The sequence below is a fragment of the Chaetura pelagica genome, unplaced genomic scaffold (genome assembly GCF_000747805.2).
Source record: "Chaetura pelagica isolate M959 unplaced genomic scaffold, ChaPel_1.0 scaffold1409, whole genome shotgun sequence".
NCBI lineage: Eukaryota > Metazoa > Chordata > Aves > Apodiformes > Apodidae > Chaetura > Chaetura pelagica.
The window spans coordinates 14,638-20,127 of record NW_009954708.1 but is presented as its reverse complement, the minus strand read 5'-3'; the positions used below and the strand labels follow the sequence as shown (position 1 = coordinate 20,127).

The following is a 5,490-nucleotide window of genomic DNA, read 5'->3' as shown; positions in this document are numbered from 1 at the left end:
CCCGGCGTGTTCTTGTCTTCTGCACATGGCAGCCTGAGTTGGCTCTCCCAGCCAGGAGCTGGCTGCTCCTTCAACTTAGAGTCATAGAAGGGTTAAGGTTGGAAAGGACCTTAAAGATCATCAGGTTCCAACCTCCCTGCTCTGAACAGGGACACCTCCCAGCAGTCCAGGCTGCACAAGCCTCATCTAACCTGGCCTTGAACACCTCCAGGAAGGGGGCATCAACAACCTTCCTGGGCAACCTGTTCCAGCACCTCACTGCCCTCATGGTGAAGGATTTCTTCCTGATGTCCAACCTAAATCTCCCCTCTTTCAGTTTAAAACCATTGCCCTTTGTCCTGTCACTGCCCTCTCTGGTGACAAGTCCCTCCCCAGCTTTCCTGGAGCCCCTTCAGGCCCTGGAAGGTGCTCTAAGGTCTCCCTGGAGCCTTCTCTTCTCCAGGCTCAACACCCCAACTCTCCCAGCCTGGCTCCTGAGCAGAGCTGCTCCAGCCATTTGATCATCTTCGTGGCCCTTCTCTGAACCCTCTCTAGTCCTCTCCGCTTGAATTCCAAGAGCAGCTTGCTCTCAGGTCACACTTTTTCCTCTCAACTTACCTCTCTGATTTTCTCTTTCAAAGCTTCAAGTTCCAGGCAGTGATCAATGGGCGCCGATTCCCACCAGCAGAAGCAGGGAGCAAAAAACTGGCTAAGCAGGAGGCAGCAGCCAATGCCATGAAGGTCCTGATGAGTGAAGCAGAGAATGGAGGACATAGTGGGATTAAATGTGAAGACCAATCTTCTTTCCACAGCTGTGAACCGGACCTGGTGAGTCTTGTTTTCTTTATGTATGAGAGTGATCAGACAGTGCTTAGCATGAAACTGGCTTCGTGGAGTCATACAATCATGGAATGGTTTGGGTTGGAAAGGACCTTAAAGATCATCTAGTTCCAACCCTCCTGCATGGGCAGGGACACCTCCCACTAGGTCAGGTTTGTCCAAGTCCTATCCAGCCTGCCCTTGGACACTTCCAGGGATGGAGCATCCACAACTTTCTCCTTCTTCTCTCTGTAGCCTTCACACCCAGAGCCAGAGCCACCCTCAGCTCCAGCTCCTCTCGACCTGCTTTCTGGGAAACACCCTATCAGCTTGTTAACAGAGTATGGACAGAAATCAGGGAACACAATTGAATTCCAGCTGCTCTCTCAGGAAGGCCCACCCCACGATCCCAGGTATGGCACATTGTTGTCAGCTTTGAGGGGGACAGGAGCCCTTTCTGGAGCACCCTTCCTCCTCAACATGCTGCCCACCTTCCTGGACATGTATCCAGGGAGTCTGGGCATGGCTTCTCCAAGACATCTGCCTCCAGAAAGAGACCAAAACCAATGCCCTGTCTCAGAGAAAGATACTTTATCTTCTTCCAGGCCAGGATCAGGTTCCAGTCCTGCCCCCTACCTGGTAGTGCTCTACTGGGAGTATTTAGGGTCATTGTGGTAGATTAAATTGGAGATGACTCGGATTTAACTTGTACTGGGAGAAAGGGGGTAATAAAGAGGTGGAGGCATCAATGCTTAACACTTTTCATGTGCTATAATGTCCTGTCAGGTTCAGCTACTGTGTGAAAATGGGTGACCAAATTTTCCCTGCTGTGGTAGGAAACAACAAGAAGGGAGCAAAGCAAATGGCAGCAGAAGTTGCTGTGAAGATCCTTTCTGGAGAGTCTGTACCTCATGTCTTGCCTGAACAGGTACAAAGAGCTTCTTTGTAAGACTCAAGTGTTTTGGGTTGGGTTTCCCCACCCTTTATTTCATGCTCCACTGGATTTCACCCCACGTGGTCCCACACAGGCTCCAGCAGGGGTTTGCTGAGCACTGCTGGTCTGTGATAACACCAACTGCTCAGGATTTAACCACCTTCTCCTGTCTGACTCTGCTCTAGCCTGTGGTGAAGCCCCTTGGGGACCAGTCCATGCACAGCTGTGGACCATGGATTGCCACTCCAGATGAATCCAAGGTGGCAAAAGCAAAGGGTGTTGGGGAGCTCATCAAATACCTGAATGTCAACCCTGTCAGTGGCCTGCTGGAATACGCCCGCTCCAATGGCTTTGCTGCAGAGTTCAAACTCATTGACCAGTCAGGACCTCCCCATGACCCTAAGTAAGTAGCTGCATCTGTCCAGGAGGAAGTTTTGCAACGTTGTTGTCCTGGAGAAAGGGCAGAGAAGGCAAAATTCCTGATGCAGTTCGAGATGGCACGAGGCCGAGCTGCTGCCTCTGCCCAGCCTTGGATGACAAACTCTGCTCCTCTCCACTGAGAGAAGTTAAACCCCAGACTGAAATCCAAAGGTTTCTTGGTTTCTCAGGGTGGTGCTGCTGTCTTTCCAGGTTTGTCTACCAGGCAAAGGTTGGAGGCCGTTGGTTCCCTGCTGTGACTGCACACAGTAAGAAGCAGGGCAAGCAGGAGGCAGCTGACGCCGCGCTGCGGGTCCTGATTGGGGAGACAGAGAAGATGGAGCGCATGGAAGGGCTGAATGTCCCCGAGGTAAATCCTCTTCCTCCAGAGCTGGTTCTGCTGGTGCAGCCCTCCCTGCCCTCTGCCTTTCAGTCCACTAGGAAAACGCCTTCAAGATTATCTGAGACATCTTTGTTCTCTGAAGGTGTAGATAAGCTGACGTTTTCCTAAGTGGGTTAGATGTTTCCTCAGGGCACAGATGTACTCTTCCCTCCTGCTGGCCTCTGCTTCAGGGCTAAATTATCATCAGATTCTTCCACAAGCTACTGAAATGTGTTCCTGTGGTAGAGCAGGAACGTGCTCAGTTTTAATTCTGTGACCTTTTTTTTTTTTTCCCTCCTTCCAAATTCCTTCATGCTGCATTAAAAATGTTGTGTGAGCTCAAAAACTGATGGCTCAGATAATCTGAGCAAACCTCTGGTTGTGTCAGGGTGGCTGTCCCAGGCCTGTGCTGCTTTAAATCACACTTAAGAGGTTGGTGATCTCTTCAAAGCTGTGTTCCAGGCTGCACAGCTGAGCACAGCAGCCCGGGCTCTAAATAGAAAAGCCATCAGGGAGGATTTGTCAGCAGTGCTGGAGGAGGTGAGTGTCCATCTGCAGTGGGAGTGACTCTGCAGTCTCCACACAGGCAGCAAGAGAAGGAATTCCTCCAAAGGCAGGACCAGATTTCCTTGACTGAGTCTCTGGGCACAGGCAGGATGGGGTTTGCTCTGCTGTGCCAGGGGTTTCTCCTGGCAGCATGGGGTTCCTCAGCCCCTGCCAGGAAGGGAGGTCCCTGCTGCCTCTCCATGATGAGCTCAAGCAGAACTGAGATTAGACATTAGGAGGAAATGCTTCACTGTGAGGGGAGGGAGACACTGTAACAGGTTGCCCAGGGAAACTGTGGAAGCCCCATCCCTGGAAGTGTCCAAGATTGGCAGGTTGGATGGGCCACTGAACAGCCTAGTGGGATGGGAGGTGTCCCTGCCCAAGCAGAGGGGTTAAATCTATAAATGATCTTCAGATGAGCTATTTCTGAATCTCACCATGAGCTGGCAATGGGTACTTGCAGGCCAGAAACCCCCCATGTCCTGGGCTGCATCAAAAACAGTGTGGGCAGCAGGTCAAGGGGGGGGGATTCTCCCCCTCTGCTCTGGTGAGACCCCACCTGGAGAACTGTGTCTAGTTCTGGGGTCCCCAACACAAGAAGGACATGGAGCTGTTGGGGAGAGTCCAGAGGAGGCCCCGGAGATGCTGGGAGGGCTGGAGCAGCTCTGGAGCCAGGCTGGGAGAGTTGGGGTGTTGAGCCTGGAGAGAAGGCTCCAGGGAGACCTTAGAGCAGCTTCCAGGGCCTGAAGGGGCTCCAGGAAAGCTGGGGAGGGACTTGGGCCAAGGGCAGGGAGGGATGGGATGAGGGGGATGGAACTGGGTGATCTTGAAGGTCCCTTCCCACCCAAACCACCCCATGATTCTGGGCTTAAACACAGGTGGGAACAGCAGAGTTGAGCTCAGCACAAAAGGAAACTGAGGCAAGACCAGGAGGCACCAAAGGTCAAGCAAGCCCAGATCACAGAATCCCTGTGGCCTCCTCTGGACTCTCTCCAACAGCTCCATGTCCTTCTCATGCTGGGGACTCCAAACAGGACCCACTACTCTCAGCTCTCAGGAGGTCTCTCCTTCCCATGCCTGGTGGGGCACAAGGTGGCACCCACAGCAGCAGGATGAGACCCAGAACAAACCCACCAGCTCCACCAGCTGGGGCCCAGAATCTCCTTGAACAACTGGCTGGTTGAGAGCAGCAACCAAGGGATTTCAGGAGCTGGGCTGGGAGAAAAGCTCCGGGTTATTTACAAACCCTGAAGCTGCCAAGTCCAAAGCTGCAGGTTGGAATTCTGCTTATCATCCAGGAGGGGCTGCTCTGCCAACAAAAGGACAATGCTGAGCCCAGAAGACAATGCTTCCCAGATGGCCTGTCCACAGCAAATGCAAGTTGCAGCCCTGCTGAAGCAGGAGCTGTTGAAACACAGGAAGCTTTTTGGAATTAACTCCGTGTCCTCCTGCAACAGGAGCCCTTCCCCCACAGCAAGGGAAGCAAATCAGCCTGGGCTGCTGCTCCTGAGCTACAGGAATCATGGATTCATGGGATGGTTTGGGCTGGAGGGACCTTCAGAATCATCCAGATCCAACCCCCTGCATGGGCAGGGACACCTCCCACCAGCCCAGGCTGCTCCAAACCCCACATGAGATCCTTCAACACTTCCAGGGATGGAGCAGCCACCTTGAAGATCATTGAATGGATCATCTGGGTGATCTTTAAGGTCCCTTCCAACCCAAACCATTCCATGATCTAAAGATCATCCAGATCCAACCCCCCTGCATGGGCAGGGACACCTCCCAGCAGCCCAGGCTGCTCCAAGCCCCATCCAACCTGCCCTTCAACACCCCCAGGGATGGGGCAGCCACAGCTTCCCTGGCCAACCTGGCCCAGGCTCTCCCCACCCTCACACTCCACAATTCCCTCCTCAGCTCCAACCTCCAGCTCCCTCTCCCACTTTTCATCCCTCCCCCTCATCCCATCCCTCCCTGCCCTTGGCCCAAGTCCCTCCCCAGCTTTCCTGGAGCCCCTTCAGGCCCTGGAAGCTGCTCTAAGGTCTCCCTGGAGCCTTCTCCTCTCCAGTCTGACACCTCCAACCACGAGTTGCTGCTGCCCCCACATTTTAGGTGCCACACCTTGAGGAACAGCCACGTCCTCCCACATGGCTCAGGGAGAGGCACCAGCCTGTGAAGATCATCTCCCTGAGGTTCTGGACAGTCCCTCTCCAAACCCAGCAGAGGAGGTGTGAAAATGGAAGGACTTTCTGTTTTCTAAGGTGGAAATTCTTCACCGTGAGGGTGGGGAGAGCCTGGGCCAGGGTGCCCAGGGAAGCTGTGGCTGCCTCATCCCTGGGGGTGTTGAAGGGCAGGTTGGGTGGGGCTTGGAGCAGCCTGGGCTGGTGGGAGGTGTCCCTGCCCATGCAGGGGG

General features: G+C 53.9%; 1 protein-coding gene across 1 annotated transcript in view; it reads right to left on the bottom strand.

Moving 5' to 3' along the window:
• Positions 1-5,490, bottom strand: part of INTS3 (integrator complex subunit 3) — a gene marked incomplete at both ends in the record, with an annotated part of 54,235 nt that overhangs the window by 35,871 nt on the left and 12,874 nt on the right. The gene's annotated exons all lie outside the window — the stretch shown is intronic.